Source organism: Camellia sinensis, chromosome 10 (genome assembly GCF_055761805.1).
Source record: "Camellia sinensis isolate YWXY chromosome 10, ASM5576180v1, whole genome shotgun sequence".
In the NCBI taxonomy this organism is placed as follows: domain Eukaryota; kingdom Viridiplantae; phylum Streptophyta; class Magnoliopsida; order Ericales; family Theaceae; genus Camellia; species Camellia sinensis.
In genome coordinates, this window is record NC_138970.1 from 127,787,252 (window position 1) to 127,808,565 (window position 21,314).

At 35.1% G+C, this 21,314-nt stretch overlaps 1 long non-coding RNA gene across 1 annotated transcript; it reads left to right on the forward strand.

The window, feature by feature from the left end:
- The first annotated feature begins 885 nt into the window (after positions 1–885).
- Positions 886–8,328, forward strand: LOC145801299 (uncharacterized). Its single transcript, XR_014342566.1, has 2 exons — positions 886–1,117; positions 8,041–8,328. It is a non-coding gene; the product is annotated as an uncharacterized LOC145801299 (long non-coding RNA).
- The last annotated feature ends 12,986 nt before the right edge of the window (positions 8,329–21,314 follow it).

Consider the following 21,314-nt stretch of genomic DNA (forward strand, 5'->3'; position numbering starts at 1 on the left):
AATTCATGTAAGTTGTGGTAAGTGACGTTTTACTTGATTAATACAAATTCAATTATCTTTTCTCATACTTCCTCTTTATTTAATTACTTGTAAAGAAATCCTTAATCTATTTAAAACATAGAACTCAACTACAAAGTTTGATCTTTTGTGTTTTTTGTGAAAGTTAAGTTTTTTTTATTGATTGACCTTAAACAAATTTTTTGCTAACATAAATTGGCAGCAAACTCATCCATAGGGAATCATGCCTTCAACAAATATGTTTACATCTTCTGCATCCATGGATACAAATTATCAATGGAATGCATCATATTTCATATCTAAAAATTGTCAATATTATGGTGGTGGTTTTATTGTTTATTGCCAACAAAATGACATGACAAATGATATGGAAAAAAAAAATTTATTTGGCGTTGTAAGGATGAAATTTATTAGTGCAGGAGTGAAATTTTAGCCCTACGAAGAAAAATTATTTCTCTTTATGGACAAAAATTTCAAATAATTTCATCATGTCCATATTATTTGATGCAAAAAGATTTAAATTATTTTGATAAAAAATTCATCAACTTGAAAGCCAAATTTACCTAATTAATGAAGAGATTTGAGTTGGAAAGAGAAATTAAAAGGTATAATGGCCAATAAAAAATTAAGATATGAAAATAATGTGGCTAATAAGGTTAATACGTCTATTTTTACAGAGCCAACTATTCATGAGGAGCCAAGGTATGTGGCTCAGGAGTTAACACATCAAGCCGTGAAGATAACATGTCTTTGGAGAGTTTTCGTAACCCATTAATGACTAAAATTAAAAAAATAGGCCCTTATCTTGAAACATGTTGAAAATTCATCACAAAATAATGGTGAATATTCACTTAGGGGTTATTTAGTGGCTAGGTTTAATGAAAACTAGAAGAATGGTCAAGAAGCATCAAATGTAGTCCAATTCAGTGGCTTGACACCAGAGTAGATGCATGACATGATTGCTCAAATAAGGCAGACATTGGATATGAGGCCTGGGCAAAATACTAAGGAAGTGAGAGCTAAATGCAGGGCAATTGGAGGATCCAGTCGTACACCTAGTCTACCAAGGCTAACCAGAGTTGAGACACAAGTAAATAAGGTACAATTTCAACCTTGTTTTACTCAACCCATTTTAACTCAAGCTTTCACAACTAAGTCTGGTAAGACCCAAGCTCAACATGGGTCCACTTCCTATTACAAACCTCTAACCCTCCAAGAGGAGGCACTAGATAGGTTTCAAATGAACCCAAATCAGACCTATAGAGAAATGGGATCTAAGACTGGACCAAGGGGGCAATATGGACCCCCTAGACCTTCTGCTTAATTTCAGAGAAATCATGGAGTAGAGGTCCTAGTAAATGAGTTTATTGAACAAAATTATGAAGAAACAAGAGCCAGGCCTATACCTGGGAGCAAACTTGGCCTCTAATGTATGAGGAGTCTGCAACCAGGGGGCATGATTTTTTGCCAAACATGATAAAAAATGACAAGGACCCCTTTGTTTGAGTTTATTGAATGTGTATTTTTTGACATTTTTAAAATGTCAAAATTTATGAATTTTTCATAACATTTAATTATGTGATTTTTGGAATCTAACATCTCCTTTGGATTTGTGGATCACACTAAAAATTAATTTTTATGACATGGTTTGAAAAACAACAATGGTTAAAAATGACTATATGTAGTAAAATCTCTTTGATTAGGAAAAACATGGCTAACAGTGAATTGTTTAATTTGAAAAATAAGGAATGTGGCTCTCTGCTATGTCATTCAACAGAACCAAAGATAGGGTGTTCACCAATCGACAGTGATAGATTAAAAATTAACATGGGTGTATTATAACTCTTCAAGAATTCAAATTATTTGCACCATAAAATATTTTCTGTCGATTGTAGTAAACTGCCTTATAAATCATTCAATAAGCAAGTAAGTAGAAGATGATGCTCCATTTTTATTAATCTTTGGGAACAAAGTCATTACATTGAGCTTACACAACCTATCAACTAAATAACCCTTACCTACATACACCTCATTTTTTTTAATCAATATGACCTTATCTGTTTCAAACACCATGTATAAGTCATGCTTGTTCAAAAGAGACCCACACACCAAGTTCTTGTGAATTCTAGCACATACAAGAGATTGTTCAATGTCAGTTCTTTTTCTAAAGTCATCTTCAGGATCATCTTACCCTAGTTCTCAATGTTTGAAGTCTTCAAGTTTCCCATGAACAACTTCTTGCCGTTTATAACCGACTCGAAGAAAGTGAAGATTTTCTTATTAGAGCAGTTGTGGCTTGTAGCACTAATATCCACCCACCACTCCCTTGGGTTAGACCCCACCAAGTTCACTTCAGAAACCACAGTTGAGAGGTGCATGTCTAAAACGTCTTGGGAGAGATCCTCTACGTCTGCCATGTTAGCGTGGTGTAGACACCCAATTTTGACCAACTATTGAGACTTAGGTTCAAATGCTTCCCAATGATGAAAGGTATCATAATTTTAACTTTAGAGATGCTTGAAGTTGTTAGAGTTGTATTTCCATTTTCTTGTCAAAACCTATTTTTAGTCAAAATTACTATTTTTATGCTCATATTGAGGACTTGTTTCCACCTAGTAAAAGTTGGAATTAGAAAATTTCTATTTCACACAAAATTGTAACCCTTTGAGTTAGATTTCCAATGCCGCTTGATTCATCTCAATCTAGTATCTGATGAGAGATATATGCCCAAAATACGAAAGGCTATCAAGGATGCTCGCGAGTTAGGCGGAAGGCACTGTGAGTTAATGATGGGGACACCCTAGGGTGACCTTTCTTAACCCCCAAGGCTCCCCTTGCCTATAAATACACCCCCTTGCCTCCCCTTTTGATGATTCCCGAGTATTGGAGTTAAATTGAGTGTTTTCAGTGAGTTAAAAGAGTGAAACTCAAACCCTAGCCTCCAAATCCAAGATTCCTAACCATAACACAGCAGCAAAGCAACTTCAAAAAGTATATCCAAGGTTGAAGAAAGACAATCAATCCATAGCCAAAGTTTGAGGGAAGCATTCAATAATAAGTACTGCTAGGGCACTTGATGAGAAATTAGAAATGCAACATGCAATGTACAATCAATTTAAACATTGTTAAACAATACGTTATAGCACTCGTTAACTAAACCTATATATATATATATATATATGATGGGAAATTTTATGTTTGGGGTGTATACAATATGCATATGTGGTTATAAATTTTGTGGTCTTTGGTTATTATGATCTATTATAGTGTTAATTATGATACATTATGAGATTGCCAGTTATGATATTATTTTGATTATTGTCGCGGCCCAATCCCAGGGGCTTAGAACTGGAATCGCAACTTACTAATTAATTCTAATCTTAACAAATTAAATGGCGCAGGCGGAGGCAGAGTGGTGGAAAGAAAATAATGAAACATAAAATTAATTTCATTCTACTATTTTGATAAAAGAAAATACATCTATAGGGCTTTTATTATTTTATTATTTAGTGATTGGCCCTCAGTAAAAAAAACAAAAGGAAGAAATGGAAAGAAAAATAAAATAATGGATCAACATCAAATTCTTGTACGAGTTTCACTACATGAGGTTATGGGTCTTCCTTATATCTCGTCACCTGAAAGGGTAACAACTATAAGCACACAGCAGAGTGAGAAATATTATGCCAAGAGTATAGGGAACAAAATAACCATGGATAGTTAGTTAGAATAACTTAATTTGAATAAACAAATTATTTAAAGTGGCAGAAACTGAAATACAAAAATTATGTAAATAAATAACCATAACCACGGTACAGAACAGAGGTCACTGGAGTGACAGTCAGAATAGAGGTCAATGGATTCATGACAAACAGAGGTTCACAAAGTGGCCAAACAAAGGCCAATGGTCATTTAAATCCTTCAAGGCATGGGACTCTCGTGGTAGTACTTACAGAAAATAATTATTTACAAAATTATTATCAAATAATTTCTAAAATTTAAACAAACATATTCATGGGTTTCAATATAAGCAAATGCAGTTCATAAAATAATTAACGTAATTGAAATATATATATATATATATATATGGTAATTTAAAATATACGTAAAATATATTATGATGACTGAATATATAATATAAAGTATAATACAACTCACCTTAATATTAATCATTACTATTTTCTTTTTATTTTTGCTAACTTCTTACAGCTGCTCCCTTACTTCCCCCCTTTTTTTCTTTTTTCTTTTTTTGTTTATTTGTTTTCTTTTCCTTTTGTTCTACTCGCTTCACATCCCCAACCCCTTTTATATATACACAGCCTGGTGATGACATGATGATCCTAATTGGATGACTCACCTCCCCTAGTCCTTGAGAGCCCAAATGGCTGAGGTTCATTTGTCCAGCAGTATACACGTTCATTATTATTTGGATTATGAAATCAGATATAACCAGATATTATTATTATTAACTCACAGATTTACTATATCTTATTATTATTATTATTACTCTAATTATTACTTTTATATTTATTTCTTATTACGTTTATTATGTTTGTTTATTTAACTTATTTATTTATTTAGTTATTTCTTTATTGTTTTGATGATATATTATCATATACACCCATTATTATATATGTATATATATAGGTATAAACATTTATGTGATATTTACTTAAATATTCAGGGTGTCACAATTATGATCTTAGAGTTTTTTTGTTATAATTTAAGTGGTGTTTGGTTATAATTCATTTTTTTTTAATTTTAAATTATAACTCTTATAAAATTAAATTATGATATTTGTAATAATCAAATTCATAAATGTAATAAGCTTACATATGATCTACACTCTTTTAACATTACTCATATGTAATTGATTAGGTAATGGATCAACTTCTGAGTTGAGATTATAGTTTTGGTGGCTTAACTCTGAGGCAGCCTCAATTAAATTAATACGAAACCATGATTGCACCACTAAAGTTATGTCACTGAGACGTTGTGTTTGGTTGAGGGATTTGAGGAGAGATTTGAAAAGAGAAAGGGAAAAAGTGTGTGAAACTAGGTGAAATTTAGGCATCTTTTATCCACATTTCACTTACCTTTTTCATTTTCTTTTCAAATCCCTCCTCAAATTCCCTAACCAAACACAGTATAAAGAGAAAGTGAGTAGAATAAGATCGTATCTATCTCATATCCATTATTATAATCATTATATTATATTATATTTACATACAGTAACTCATCCTCTTAGTGTTAATTTAATAATACTATATACTATGCTTATAATATGTTATTATTATTGTACTTCAAATGCATGTATCGGGAAATAGAGCGGATATGGCACATGGTTGGGCCATCTTTACTTCATTTTAATTAATTAATGTATATAGCGTCCAAACTAGTCTGATTAACTGAATATATATAGAGAGATATCATAGACTCCCTTAAAAAGGATTGGATATTATTATATTGTATTGGGATAAAAAAAAAAAAAATTGTATTGGAATCATATGTCACAACACAAAAAATAAGAGAGAGAAGTTGTTCCAACACTTGGTTGAGTGGAACCATGATGACGCAACTGCTGTTAAGCTTGGTTCTCTGGATAAGGGAGCCACCCAAACCCTTAGTCACCCACAAACTCGAGAGTAATGTTAAGAATTCTAAAAAATATATTAAATTTTTTATTAAATTTTTCATATAAATGTAGGACTCATACATATGTAGATTTGTATGGATCCTACAACCATGTAAAAAATTTAATAAATTATTTAAGATTTATAGTATTTTTCCAAACTCAAATGCAGCAATCACGCATTGAGAGGTGGTTTTGGATGATATAAATAAGTGTATTTTTTGACTTTTTATGATATATGGGTTGGATATAGGTTGGGTTTGAAGTGATGTGTTAGAGAGATGATGTGACTTAAATAAGATGATGCGACTTAAATAGGATAGTGACTTTTTGACTTTTTAATTTTTTTAGATCATGCCAAACATGGTGTAACAACCCTCACCTCTGATTAGTGCTAAACTGTGATTGAACATGATAAGTAGTTAATTAGAATGAAATCCTAATTTGTTTGCATGAGTGTGTTACTTTAAATGCATTTCTATCTGTTTGATTATTGAATGATCTGTTCGTGCTTTTATTTCGAATTGCGAATTGAGAGCCTTATCGGCGACTGATTCAGAAATTGATTAGTATTTTATGCTAATTAGGATTTATGTGGTTTTATGGTAGGTTTAATTAAAATTTAATTTGGAATGATTAAATTAGGATAAATAAAGTTAAATCACATTAGTTAGAGTTTATTACATTTTTGCCATTGAAGTGGGCCACTTTGTTAAAACTTTGTTTGGAGCTTAATTCACATTTTGACATACCATTCTTCATCCACCTTCAAGACCAAAACGAGAGAGAGAGAGAGAGTTGGAAGAAAATTTGAGTTCAACAAGAATTTTGTTTGAATTTAGAGGAATTGAAGAAGATTTGCAAAATTGAGCTAGCATACTTGGAATTCAAGACCTAAGGTAGGAAACTCACCCTCTTGAACTTGAATTTGAGTTGTTTCTTGCATGGTTCATGGAAATATTGGAGATTAGAATCAAGTTATAGCCTAAAGAGTTGAATTGAGTAGCAATGTGTGCATGCATGTCCATATCATTGAGTTTTTGATCATTTATATGAGAATTTCCACATGCATGTCCATATTTTACTTGTAGTCCATGAATTCACCATGTCATAGACTTCAATCTTGCATTTGACCATGTTTTGGAGCATTGGAATCCATAGGAACTCATGCATGTGATGTTCTTGCATTATTCTTCAAGTTTCATTCAAAATTGTGTTCAATTGTGTCACCTTTGGGCTTGATTTTACAAAATTGATCTTCAAAATGTGTTGTAGTATGAGTTTTCAAGTGTTTTTCAGAAAATTGGCCCAAAAGGTTGAGTTTTGATAAGTTTAATTCTTGGTTTGAGCTTTGGGAGCAAATCTGGAAATTCCAGATTTTGGCTTCCACGCTCGAGCGAAGGATTCCACACTCGATCGACCATCTTTTTGTTCAGAGCCCCGCTCGAGCGACTGAATGCTGGCTCGAGCGTAGATTGGAAGCTCTCAGGTTTTTGTGCACGCAGACATACGCTCAAGCGACGAGACCTACGCTCGAGCGAAGAGCTGTGTCTCACGTTCGAGCGAGCATTGAGCGGAGAATTTTAACAACCAGTACTTTTTGTATTTTTACAGACCGCTCGAGCGAGGGAGTCCACGCTCGAGCGACCCCTCTGTTTTGGTAAGCTCGCTCGAGCGTAGAAAGCCACGCTCGAGCGAGACCCCTGTTTCAGCAAAAATTTTGAAAAGTGTTTTAAAGTAAATTTTTGCATCTTCATTCCATCCTAGGCATAGGCTATGTTTAAGGCATCTTAATGAGGGTAATGTTATAGAACCACACCGAGTCAAGTTAAGGGGCTAAGTTATTAATCCCAAGTGTGTAACTTAGTGTGTGTTCGTTCTGCAACTGTGTAGGGTTGGCACCCGAAGACGCTGACTAGTCTGTCTTTAGCCCAATGCTCTGTGAGTAACAATGTTGTAAAGATACGTTCAATTATAATTATTTCTGAACGGTTGACTGTACCATTTTCTGAAATGACATTACTTACTGAATGAATGTTTGTCCTATTTGTAAACTGTATTCATGGCATCCATAGCAGCTTACTGTTACTGCTACTGTTACAGAGATCTCTATCAGTTCCAATGTTTGGAACTACTACTGTTTACTATTATGATGGCCATCAACTGACTGTTCGGTCTATTAAGACCTACTGTACTGTTTTGCTATTGGACGTACCACGTATGACTATTATGAATTCTGATGACTGATATGACATGAAATATAAGCCACTGACTGAATAACTGATTTACTGATGCAAATGATTGTTTTAATTAATGAAAAGACATTCATTCTTAACCCCTTTACGCATATGTTATTCACTGGGCTTTAGCTCACTGTTTATATTTATATGTAGGTGTCCAGGCACTGGACCGAAGCTACGAACGTCAAGTTAATCTCTCGTTTTGTCAAGCCAGCCACTGTGCCTCACTTTGAGGTTCCGATTTCGTTCAAGCTAAGGCTGTTTTGAGGTGTTTAGAATCACCCTTATGTCTCTGTTTTGTACCGACTGAATAAGTTTCGACTGCACAGTTATGGTGAAGGGACTTGGTCCCTAACCTGGATGTTTGTATATATGATGTATGTATATACGTTTTGGTTATGGATGTGGCTTGTTTATAAAAGTCTTTTTGCATTCGGGTTTTCACAGCTCATTGGATATCTTTTTATTTACTATTTGGCTTCCGCCAGCCCCTTACTCTGTATTACTGTCATTACTATTAAGCAAGCCTTTGGTAATCACGGATTACTGGCCGGTTGCGATGCTAAACCCATAGGGGCGGCTTTGGGTTGTGACACAAGGCCTATGTTGAACACACACGTGTGTGTATATATATATATATATACACATGTTACTATACATATTACCATAGACAAGTTATAAGATTTATGTTACAACGAAATCTTTATTCAATCATAACTAAAAAACAAATTTTAAAAAAAATAATCGTAATCAAACACACATAAAATATAATTAAATTTTTTTTAAATCATAACCAAAATAATGATCATAAACAAAATTCCTTCCGTTCATAAATAATAGTCCCTTTTGGAGAATTTAACTTTTTTTGGTAGTACAATTATTAAACTTTAAAAATATTAATTTTCTAAAATTATCCCTTAATAGTACGTTTTTTTGAGAATATCAATTGTCATAATTATACTTTTTGTGTTAATGAATTTAAAAGAATGACAAACTAGGAAATTTATATTTTTTTTAATCCTTAATTTTTGAAAATGGACTAATATTTTGGGATAATAAAAAATGGAATAGAGGACTAATATTTTGAGACGGATAGAGTACCACAATGAGAGATAACCAAGTCATAACTAACATCACAATAGGTTTTAACCAAATATAACAATTGTCATAATTAGGACATATAATACATCCTCTTCTCTTTTTCTATATTCATCATCTCCTCATTCTCTTTAAGTTCCTAACTTTATCATCGAAGGGGTTTTCTAATCTAATCCTAATTCGGCAGCCCTCACCGTTTGTTACCTATGCAGACTTTTGTTCCCAAATTATACAACTCGGCCACAGAGTTCCACCATTCTCTATAATGCAAAATTACCCTAGTACAATTGGCATCATCCGTGGAAAACCTAACTCCGCTGTATGGACCCGCATTCTGGGGGCTAATGTAGGGAGTGAAAATCTATCCCATATTGGTTAGTTAGGAACTCTTGACCCACCTTATAAAGAGTGTCATACTCACAAATCTCCAAGAGGTCTTTTCTAGTCAAGGAAAAACAAAACCGTATGTGCCTCCGTGGCACAAACTGGTCCGCTTTGTGCCATGAAGGCACGCAATGGAGCTAGATTTCTCATAGACAACACCAATTATGTGCGGGTGATTTTGCACTATGAAGAATGGTGGAGCTCCGTGGTCGAGTTAGATAATCCAAGAGCAGAAGTTTGCACAGGTAACAAATGGTGAGGGATGCCCCGGCTAGGGTAATGTTAGAAAACCCCTTCAATGATAAAGTCATGAAGTTAAAGAGAAGGATGAGATCATGACTATAGGAAGGAATTAATGCTCAAAGAATGGAATTCGGGATCCTTGTGAAGGAGGGTGAGGTTTCCTTATATAGGGGGAACAGACTTGCTCTCCAAGTTCTCTGTCTCTCTCTGTCTCTGTTTCTCTTGTCTTATCCCAGATTGCTCCTCATTGGAGGAGAACGACGAGTTTGTCTGATATTCAGGTGAGCAGACCTATCATGTGTAAGCCATGTTTCCTCTGTCTTCCCACGTCTCCACATTCTAAGTAAGTAGAGGTGTAGGGAAAGGGTAATTAATGTCTCTTCTTTGCAAGGATGTCCTTTTGTCTCACGCGGCATTGGGCCATCCTCTAGAGTTTGGCTCCCCTTAGAGTGGCCAAGATGGCTAGGATAGAGCCCCTAGCTCGGTCACTTCGATGTGACCGATATGGCTAGGGTTGACCCCCTAGCTCAATCCACTTTAGATTAGTCAATGGATCTAAGGCCAACCCCTAGCTTAGTCCATTTCAAAGTGGCCGATAGGTCTAAGGCCAATCCCTTTGCTTGGTCTACTTTAGAGTGGTCAATGGGCATAGAGCCGACCTCTAAGCTTGGCTTATTTCAGGTGGTCAACGAATCTCGAGCTGACCCTAACAACTTGGTCCACCTTGGGGTGGATATTCGCCTTTGGTCGTCCCTTGTGCTCGGCCCACTCCGGTGTGATCTGGCTTATGTAATTTGGCCCTTTTCAAACTCTCGAGCCAACCATCAAATACACTTGAGCGACGGTTAGGTCTCTTGAGTGATGCAATCAAATTCTGGAATTTCCAAATTTGTTCTCAAAGTTCAAAACTTGATTCCAATGCATCAAAACACATTCTTTTGGGCTAAAACTTAGAAAACAAGTTAAAACTCATTTAACTTCATGAATTAAAGATCATTTCGCAAAATCAAAACCCAAAAGTATGCCAATTGGTCAAAATCAAACTTGAAACTTTATATATATTTACATGCATGTAATGAATTGATGATCTATGGTGCCAAAGCATGTTCAAATGGACTAAGAAGAGAAGAATCATGTTGAATTCTCATGATTATGCAATTGTATACCTATGCATATGAGTATGTGTTGAGATTCAAACTTAATGTCCATGAATTATGCATGCATGCATGGAATGATCCTCTTTTCTACTTCCTAAGCTCAATTCTCATGCTTAGTCACCTACTTCTCTTGATTTCATGCACTAAACAATTCTATTAGATGATCAAAGGGTTGAATTTCTACCTTAAGTCTTGAATTCACAAGTTGAGTGGCTTAATTCTTCCAAAGTTGAGCAAAATCTCGACTTTCCCCCTCAATTTCCTTCACTCTCTTTCTAAAGTGTTGAGCTCTCTCTCTCAAGCTTTCACACACACACTCTCTCTCACTCTCATGTTTTGTCTTCAAAATGATGAGAATGAGAAGTCTTTATATTAGCATTATATGGCTCAATTAGCTTAAGTTAAGTAATTATGATTAGAACTAAATGAATTCAACTTAATAATTAATGTATTCTAATTATTGGATTCCGAATCGAAATCCAATTAAATTGACCATAAAATTTTAAAAACCCCAAATAGCGCGTAAACCTAAGTAGATTCATATTCAAATGCTGATAAGGTCTTCAACTAACAGAACAAAGCCGAAATCGAAACAGATATTCCTACGTCAAATAGATATAATCACAAATAACATATTAAATGCACAATTAACAGATAATTTCATCTAACCACCTGATTAACATTCGTAAATATGCATTAGTAGCTAATCATGGAGTGAGGTTGTTACACTTATTCACCTATAAGTCCTGATTAATAAATTTATCACTGTAAATTTATTCATTAATATCTACCATCCTTACTCATGTTCACTTTCTTAGTTATAAGAATCCACTATCATCTTCCACATACACAAAGAACAAGAGAGACTGATAAATTTATCACTGAAAAATAAATCTGAATTTGAAACAAAAGAGGCGGTAGTGATACATCGGTTGTACAGATTGACAATGGTGGACTGTAGATCTACAATAAGAAAGTGTAAATTTGCGACGATGGTGAAGATAGTTGGCGAATGGTGGTAGCATTCGAATAACAACGGTGGTGGTGATGAGTGGACAACGATGACGACAATGGTAGTGGTAGACAATAGTGATGTGAAGTTTTTGAAAAAATACGAGAGAGAGAGAGAGAGAAGATGATAGGCAAACGACAACAATGGTAGTGGTGGTTGGTAGACGGCGACGACGACAGTGGTGGTGGCGGATGGACGACGACAGAGGTGGTGATGTGGTAGACAATGGTGGTGTGAAGTTTTTGAAAAAATAGTAGAGAGAGAGAGAGAGAGAGAGAGAGAGAGAGAGAGAGAGGATGAAAGAACTTGGTAGGTATAGGTATGGTAGGAGTTATTGATGCATTCAAAAAGTCAATATGACTTTATAATAAAAACTCTACTTAATGGGACTACTTGGTAGTTAATAATTTTTTTGGTAAATTACACTAACTTCACTTACAATTTGAAATACAATAAGTCTTATAATTTAGAGGTAATTACATTAGGTTCTCTTAATGTTTTTAATTCAAATAACATTTAGCTCGCTTTTTTTCAATAATTTGTTAGTTATATGAAAGAAAAAATGATATTGTCGTATATTTTATATTGAAATATGTATTTTTTTTATATTTATCTTTGTATTTTCATACAATTTACATTAGTTTCAATTCATTTAATCTTACTAAAAGAAAACTTAATATAATTGTATCAAAAATTGTAAAATTTATTGTAGTTTTCGGCTAAATTCCAAATACAACTCCTGAGATTTACTTAAACGATATGCCCTTTATGATTTTGAAGATTACATTCGTCTCTTGAAATTTCTAATTTTATAACAAATGCCTCGTTTTATTAATAGATCATCAAATTAATCAATAGTTTTTAATAATAACATAAATTTATCTCAATTAGCAATTCAAATAATTTTATCATTATAAATGAGAGCAATTAGAAATTTTAGTTTTTTAATTAATTTTGTTAAATAAAAATTTTTAATAATAAAAAATCAAAAAAAAATCTATATTTTAAGTTAATTTCAAGATATATATTTACAATTTACCTTCTTTTTGTTTTAAATTCAAATGAAATCAATGTAATTTATTCTAATCTTTTCGCTGAAATTAGAGGGGAAATGATGATCCAAAGCTGAGAACAAACAATTGGTTGGTGTGTGACGTTGGCCATAATGCCATTATTAATGATTACGGTCTGTCAGAACCCATCTCATCACATCACACTCAAAAAAAACATTCACTATGTTTAGTTTCATTTTTACAAAAATAATTTTTAAAAAATCTTACTTTCTTATTTTTCATATTTTTTTATTTTTGCTGAATTTTTTTAATATTTTAAGAATTTTTTTTTTTACTTTTTAGACATACCTAACATAATTATACCTAAAAAATAAAAAATTTGTGAAAAAAATCTTTTAAAAATTCACTAAATACTAAAAATACAAAAAAATACAAAAATTATGTACATTTTTTGTATTTTTATGTATTTATTAATTTTTTAAAATATTTTTTCACAAATTTTTTATTTTTAGATATATCTAAGTAAAGTGCATTTAAAAAAGTAAAAAAAATATATTTAAAATGTTAAAAATATTCACTAAAAACAAAAAAAATACAAAAACTAAAAAACTTAATTTTCAAAAAATTTAATCCAAAAAACTCAAACCAAACACACTGATTAGTGAAATTTTTTTACTGTATATATATTCCATTTATTTATTTATTTATTTTGGTCCTAATCGTCTCAATAAATCACACAAAAAAATTATTAAGTAACTAAAAAACATCGCGGGTTTTTGTTTTTATGAATTACTAAATGTCAATTTTATTTTTATTTTTATTTTTTAATAATTTAAGGTGTTTAGATTAATTTATGCTCACCTTAATTAATTTTTAGAAGAACAATTCTATCGTTCACTAGCAAGACTCAATTAAATTCATAACAGAATTCCATATAAACTGAGAGGTTATTTGGGATGACCTAAATAAGTACACTTTTTATCTTTTTATGAAAAGATGTGCAAAAAAGTAGAGAGGTGATGTGATAAAAAAAAGATAAAAAATAAAAAAATAATTTTTTTTGTGTATGCCAAACTTAACCTGAACCAAAAAAAAAAAAAAAATTAAGCACTTAAAGAAGTTTCAAACAATTATTACCATATCTCAACAAGAATCAACAAGAAGTTATAAATCACACTTCCATACAACATTCCCAAAAGATCGTACGACCATATCCCAGAACACCAAATACCTTCTCCACTACAGATACAGGGTATAGGTTCATCACATCTCCACAGTCCAGATAAGTTAAAATTGTGAAAATGAAAAGTTATAACATATATATACATCATCATTAAACATAAACATTCCCTTCTAGAAATGTAATAGTGGAAATTTGGAATAAAGCCTCATATTCTCTGAAATGAAGAATTAGGCCAAGTTTGGGAAGACTAAAAAAGTGCACTTTTTGTCTTTTTGGACTAAAAAATTGAGGTTGAAAATATGGATGTTTGGGTTAACTTTTTGACTTTTTATTGAAAAATGTGTAATAAAAAATTGTAAAAATTGATTTGTAGAGAAAAATTTGAATTGGGAGTTGTGCAGCCGTAATTGTTGACTTTTGGTGAATAGTGTTAACTTTTTAGCTTTTTGAGTAACTTTTTGACTTTTTGACTTATTTGGGACTTCCCAAACTTAGCCTTACTAGGCTGGCTAGTGCTGTGTACTTTCTTAATTATTCCACTCTTAAAAATAAAAAAGCAAAATGTCGACATACTTCATTTACTCTCTCTCTCTCTCTCTCTCTCTCTCATGAAAGATGATTAATAGCATGACCACCAAAAAAATTATTGTTTGGTTTTAGGACACTACATAGTTATATTCTAAATCAATCATAAATTTTTATATTCTCTTATATTTTTTAATCACTTGATATAAAATCGTAAGTCTCATTTCTTCTACCAATCACAAGATATATAAAACGTCACGTAACGCTATTCTTGGACTAACTAATAACTTTTCATTGCCATCATAATATTTTGGAGTACATACGTGTAGGTCCTAATAAGTGGATTTATTATCTAATAGGTCTTATGGAAAAAAATTGTCATAAAAAAAGTTAGTAATTATAAGTTTTAGTGACAATTTATAAAAATCACGACAAAAAAAAGTCACTAATTGTCAATTTTTAGCGACATATATAAAAAATTATCACAGAAAAATTATTTTAGTGACAATTTTATCAAGACTTAATTTCAATAGGACTTGATGGGAATTAAATCCAACTATTAAGACCAATTGGTAATTTACCCTAATATTTTTAGATGGATAGTGACTTGTAAATTTGAATTTTATATATAAAAAATATAATCAAAATAATATGTTAATAATATTTATAAAATTATTACAAAAATAATAAATATTTTAATTAAAAATAAAAGAATCATAAAATATCAATTCATTCGATATACAATTTTGGAATTTTTATTGATAAATCTCATTTAGAAGTGTTTTAACTCAAGAAGTCTATGAAGAAATTTTTTAACCCATTTAGTCTCATGTATGTATAGTTTTATTCCATAAAGTTCTTTTTCTTGATTTACACTATTTTCTTGGACACTTATACCCTTATATTTAATTTTGATACCCTTATAAATATTTTTTGAACGGTTAGCAATTTTATGATGTGAACAATCATATTTTAAAATTCACAATGGTAGGAATGTAAAATTGGCCCGTGGGCGGCCCCAAACCCGTCCGTGAGCCTGGGCGGGCCGGGCCGGGCCCGTTGACAATGTGAATATTCACATTGACATGTTAACATTCACATTAATAAGAGTGTAAAATTGGCCCGCATCCCGTGGCAGCACGAAATCGGCCAGCGGCCCATGGGCGGCCCGGGGCAGGCCCGGTCCGGCCTGTTGACAATGTGAATATTCACATTGACATGATAACATTCACATTGATAAGAGTATAAAATTAGCTCGCAACCCATGGGCGGCCAAAAGGCCCCCCGCGGGCCGGGGCGGGCTTGACCTGGCCCATTGACAATGTGAATATTCATATTGACATGTTAACATTCACATTGATAAGAGTGTAAAATTAGCCCGCGCCCCGTGGCTACCCGAAACCTGTCTACGGCCCGTGGGCGGCCCAAGGCGGGCCCAGCCCAGCTTGTTAACAATGTGAATATTCACATTGACATGTTAACATTCATATTGGTAAGAGTATAAAATTGGCCAGTGGCTCAGGGCGGGCCCAACCCGGCCCGTTGACAATGTGAATATTCACATTAACATGTTAACATTCACATTGATAAGAGTGTAAAATTGGTTTGCAGCCCGTGGGCGGCCCGAAGCCCGACCGCAGCCTGACCCGTGACATTGTGAATATTCACATTGACATGTTAACATTAACATTGATAGGAGTGTAAAATTTGCCCGCTGCCCGAAGCTTGCCCGCAGTAGGCCCGGCCCGACCCGTTGACAATGTGAATATTTACATTGACATGTTAACATGCACATTGATAGGAATGTAGAATTGGCCCGCGGCCCGTGGGCTGCCCGAAGCCTGCCCACGGCCCGAGGCAGGCTCGTTTGGGTCCGGGCCCGAGCCGGCGGGTCGAGCCTCGGGTCGGGCCGATGTGCCTGGGCCTAGCCTTAGGCTTGGGTCGGGCTTGGGCGGGCCTGGCCATTTTTTTTAATTCTTTTTAATTTTTTTACCAAAATTTTATTATTTTCCACAAAAAAAGACACTAGGCCTCAGCGCGGCCCGGGCCTCGGACCGAGCCTTGAATGGGCCTTAACCGGGCTGATGGGCCAGGCCGGAATTCAAAGTGATGGCCCAGGCCCTAGCCTAGGGTCTCAGACTAGGTTCGAGCCCGGGCCAAAACGAACCTTTCCTGAGCTGTGGGCGGGCTTCGGGCAGCCTACGTTCTTTTTGACTATTCCATTAAGTCCTATTTGAGGTAAGAAGACCAAAATACCATTTTCATCTACTTATATTCTATTTAGTCCACATTATTTTCTTATGTTTCAATAAGTCCTATGGGAGACATAATTACCAAAACATTAATAATGTAAATGTTCACATCGTCAATGTGAATGTTCATATCATCAATGCGTAGAGGCCCGGGCCGGCCCATATCGGGCCTCGTGGGTGTCCGAAAAAATTTGGCACGGCCCGGCCCACGGGCCAAAAAATTAGGCTTAGGCCCTAGCCTTGGCACATGGGTATTCAGACTTTGGACGGGCCAATGGATTGAGCCTCGGGTCGGGCCAGTGGGCCTGGGCCTAGCCTCCAGCTTATGTCGGGCTTAGGTGGGCCTGGCCATTTCTTTTTAATTCTTTTTAATTTTTTTTACCAAAATTTTATTATTTTCCACCAAAAAAGACATTGCGCCTCAGGCGGGCTAGGCCCCGGACCGAGCCTTGAATGGGCCTTAAGCGGGCTGATAGGCCGGGCCGAGCCAGGCTTCAAAGTGATGGCCTAGGCCCTAGCCTAAGGTTTTGGACATGCTCGGGCCCAGACCCAAACGAGCCTGCTCCGGGCCGTGGGCGGGCTTCGACCTGCCCACGGGTCGCGGGCCAATTCTACATTCCTATCAATGTGCATGTTAACATGTCAATGTGAATATTCACATTGTCAACGAGCCGGACCGGGCCTTCCCTGGGCCGCGGGCAAGCTTCGGGCAACGGGCAAATTTTACACTCCTATCAATGTTAATATTAACATGTTAATGTGAATATTCACATTGTCACGGGTTGGGCTAAGCCCGCCTCGGGCTGCGGTCGGGTTTCGGGCCACCCACGGGCTGCGGGCCAATTTTATACTCTTATCAATGTGAATGTTAACATGTTAATGTGAATATTCACATTGTCAACGGGCCGGGTCGGGCCCGCCCTAGGCCGCTGGCAATTCTATACTCTTATCAATGTGAATGTTAGCATGTCAATGTAAATATTCACATTGTCAACAGGCCGGGCCAAGCTCGCCTCGGGCCGCCCACAGGCCGTGGGCGGGTTTCGGGCAGCCACGAGGCGCGGGCTAATTTTACACTCCTATCAATGTGAATGTTAACATATTAATGTGAATATTCACATTGTCAACGGGCCAGGCCGGGCCCGCCCTAGGCCGCGGGCCAATTTTGTACTCTTATCAATGTGAATGTTAACATGTCAATGTGAATATTCACATTGTCAACGGGCCGGACCGGGCCCGCCCCGTGTCGCCCATGGGCCGCGGGCTGGTTTCGCGCCGCTACAAGACGCGGGCCAATTTTACACTCCTATTAATGTGAATGTTAACATGTCAATGTGAATATTCACATTGTCAACGGGTCGGGCCGGGCCCGCCCCGGTCCGACTCCAATTTTTCCGAGCACCCACGAGAATCGACATGGACCGGGCCCCTACACATTGACGATATGAACATTTACATTGATGGTGTGAACATTCACATTAGGGGTATTTTGGTAATTATGTCACCCATAGGACTTATTGAAACATAAGAAAATAATGTGAACTAAATGGAACATAAGTAGATGAAAAGGGTATTTTGGTCTTATTATCTCAAATAGGACCTAATGAAATAGTAAAAAAGAATATGGATTGGATGGAATAAAATTCTTAGAAAGTGGATTTATCAAAAAAGCTCCCTAAAATTTTTGTATAAATATATCGTTACTCTTTTTAAAAAGTGACACCCCTTTAAAAGTTAGCAAGCAGCCGCCATTAATGGACATTAGAGGAGTTGCTTGTTGGCCCAAAAATGAAATGGAGGCTAGAAGGTTATTGTTGAGGTTGAAAGAGATGCAAAACACGTTTTTATATAGAAAAAATTGTTAGTATTTTTTCATAAAAAATACAAAAATATATATATAATAAATTAAATAGAAATGACAAAATAATTATTATTATTTTATTTTTTATTATTAAAGAATGAAATATACATTAAACTATAGAACTAAAAAAAACACAATACACTATAAAACATATTACAAGATGGATTCAAATGAACATATAAAATAATATACGAGAAATTATTTAAATTTAAAACTTTGAAAAACAAAAGATAAAGGATGCAAACTAAAGCTCGTGTGATACCACAGTTTCCTTAAAACAGATTCATCGCCTCTCGGTGGGTGTTGGAGCTATGCCGGTGTCTGTCTCCCAAGATACGACGGTCGAAATCAGCTACAGAAGCATCTTCTGAATAATTTCGGCAAATTTGACAATAGATGCACTTTCTCTAACAAGAACCAAATAAGAGGCTAACAAAAGAAGATAGGAAAAAAAAAAATTTGTTGTAAAAAATCATCTCCAACTTTTTATATCAAAACACCATCTCATTTTCCATCACAAAGCCTCTTTAAAAACAACATTCCAAGTTGGAAGAGAAATGCCTCTATTTATACTGGTAGGGGAGAGCCTTAGCCATGAAGGCTAACATCAATGGGGTCATCAAATATCATCAACTCTAGCTATTAGGGCTAGAGTTACAAAGGTTCAAAACTCCAAAACCATTATATAAATCATAATATGTATATAATGTATAAGTTTTGAGAATTAAACTAGATGAGTTGCAAAATGGATACGGGGTGTTGGGTCACAACCCGATCCAAGTTCAATCTTAAACATATGCACAAACTAAGCCCAGCACAGCTCAGCCTAAAGTTCAAGACTAGGTCCAAGTCCAAGTCTAAGTCTAAGACCAAACCTAGCACATGCACAAATACAAGTCTAGGCTCAGTCCAAACCAAGACTAAGTCCAAATCTAAACCCAACTTTATTAATGTCAACTTTATGAGACAATTCTCATTCATAACTCAATAGTTTCGGCTCATTATTTTTGTATTGCAATTTTTTCACTTAAGAGAATACAAAACCACTCAGACCTATCTTAACTGGCAGTTGGATCCTACTTTAATTTCTGAAAACCCATTATTTTCCAATAATCCTCCACATGAATAAGATTGGCCAAATAAAGAAAAAAGGACAGTGCTTAACAACAAAGACTTTGAGAGAGAGTACACAAAATAATCCTGCATCAGAAAAGGTAGTTGTTGGCCTTGAACTTTTCGTAATAAAAGTCTATCGAATTTACTAACTGACCAGTAAACGTAATATCTTGAACTGTTCTGCCGTTTGTGTAAACCGAGACAATAGACCTCACATAGGAGTTACTCCAATTATTGTTCTTGTTCTCACTGGTGTGTCCGGTTTGGCCCTAGAACACTAGCTTGGTTTAGTGAGTGTTTTTAAATAATCTAGCCTTGTCAATTCTTAAAGAAGCGGTCCCACTTCGCACTTACATAGGTGACCTACATACGGTATCTTGTTATACTACGGTTGACTATTCACAACACTTAGGTCATTAAAAGCATCAGCTTAACCTCTCATCCCACAAGATATCATTGCATAAAGGAATGGACTGGAGGATTCACCTCCATAGTGACTCATCCGTTACGCGCAATTAGGTTGTCCCTTTGAACCTAGATCTTGGGATCTCCAGTCAACTAAGTTGGGTTTTCCATTCCAGTAACATTCACTAAAAGCCTTAACCCCATTCATTTTGACGACTTTCCTACTACCTTTCGATTTAACCTTTTGGTTAACGAATTCGTAATATTGTCCTTAGACTGTATATATTCTATAATGACAACACATGAGAGTAGTCGTCGTATGGAACTATGTCTTTGACAAAAATCTCTAGACATTTCTATCTGTGCCCTACCAATACTTGATTGGTTGTCGCAAAATATACAAAATTGCTAGCACAAGTTTTGATTAACATGGAATATCCTCAAGAAAATGACAAAATCATCCAGTTACTTTAGTAGCTTTATCTAAAGCACTGAATTCCAATTCCATCATTGATCTCGTGAAACATATTTGCTTGGAAGATCTCCAAGACACGGTTACAGCTCCAATTAGAGAAAACATATCCACTAATGGATTCGTAATCTTTGTATTAGATATCCAATAGGCACCTTTGTACCCTTCTAGTACAACTGGATATCAATTGTGATGCAACCCATAATCCTGGCTCCATTGTAAGTACGTTAGTACCCGCACAAACACCTTCTAAATATAGGCATTGGGATTACTCGTATATCTACTTAGCCTGCTAACTAAGTAGGTTATACTCGGTCTTGTATAACTCATCAGATACTTCAAACTTCCAATAACCTAAGAATATTCCATTATTCTTGGTCAAACGGAGAGTAAAGTCTGCTAAAATCTTTAACACACTTGTATCTGACTTGTACTTCTCAAGACTCTTATCAAAATAATGAGACTGAGAAAGTACACTATCGGCAGATGGTCAGGAAATCTTAATTCTCAGATATACATCTGCAAGGCCCATGTCAAACTTAGAGTTCAACATCCACTTGGTAGTATTGAACATCTTCTCATAACTACCAACAATGAGCATGTCACCTATACACAGACACAAAATGACATACACATTTGTCAGTGTCTTTGACATCCACACATTTGTCAATATCTGTTTATTTAAAATCCACTTGACAACATAGTG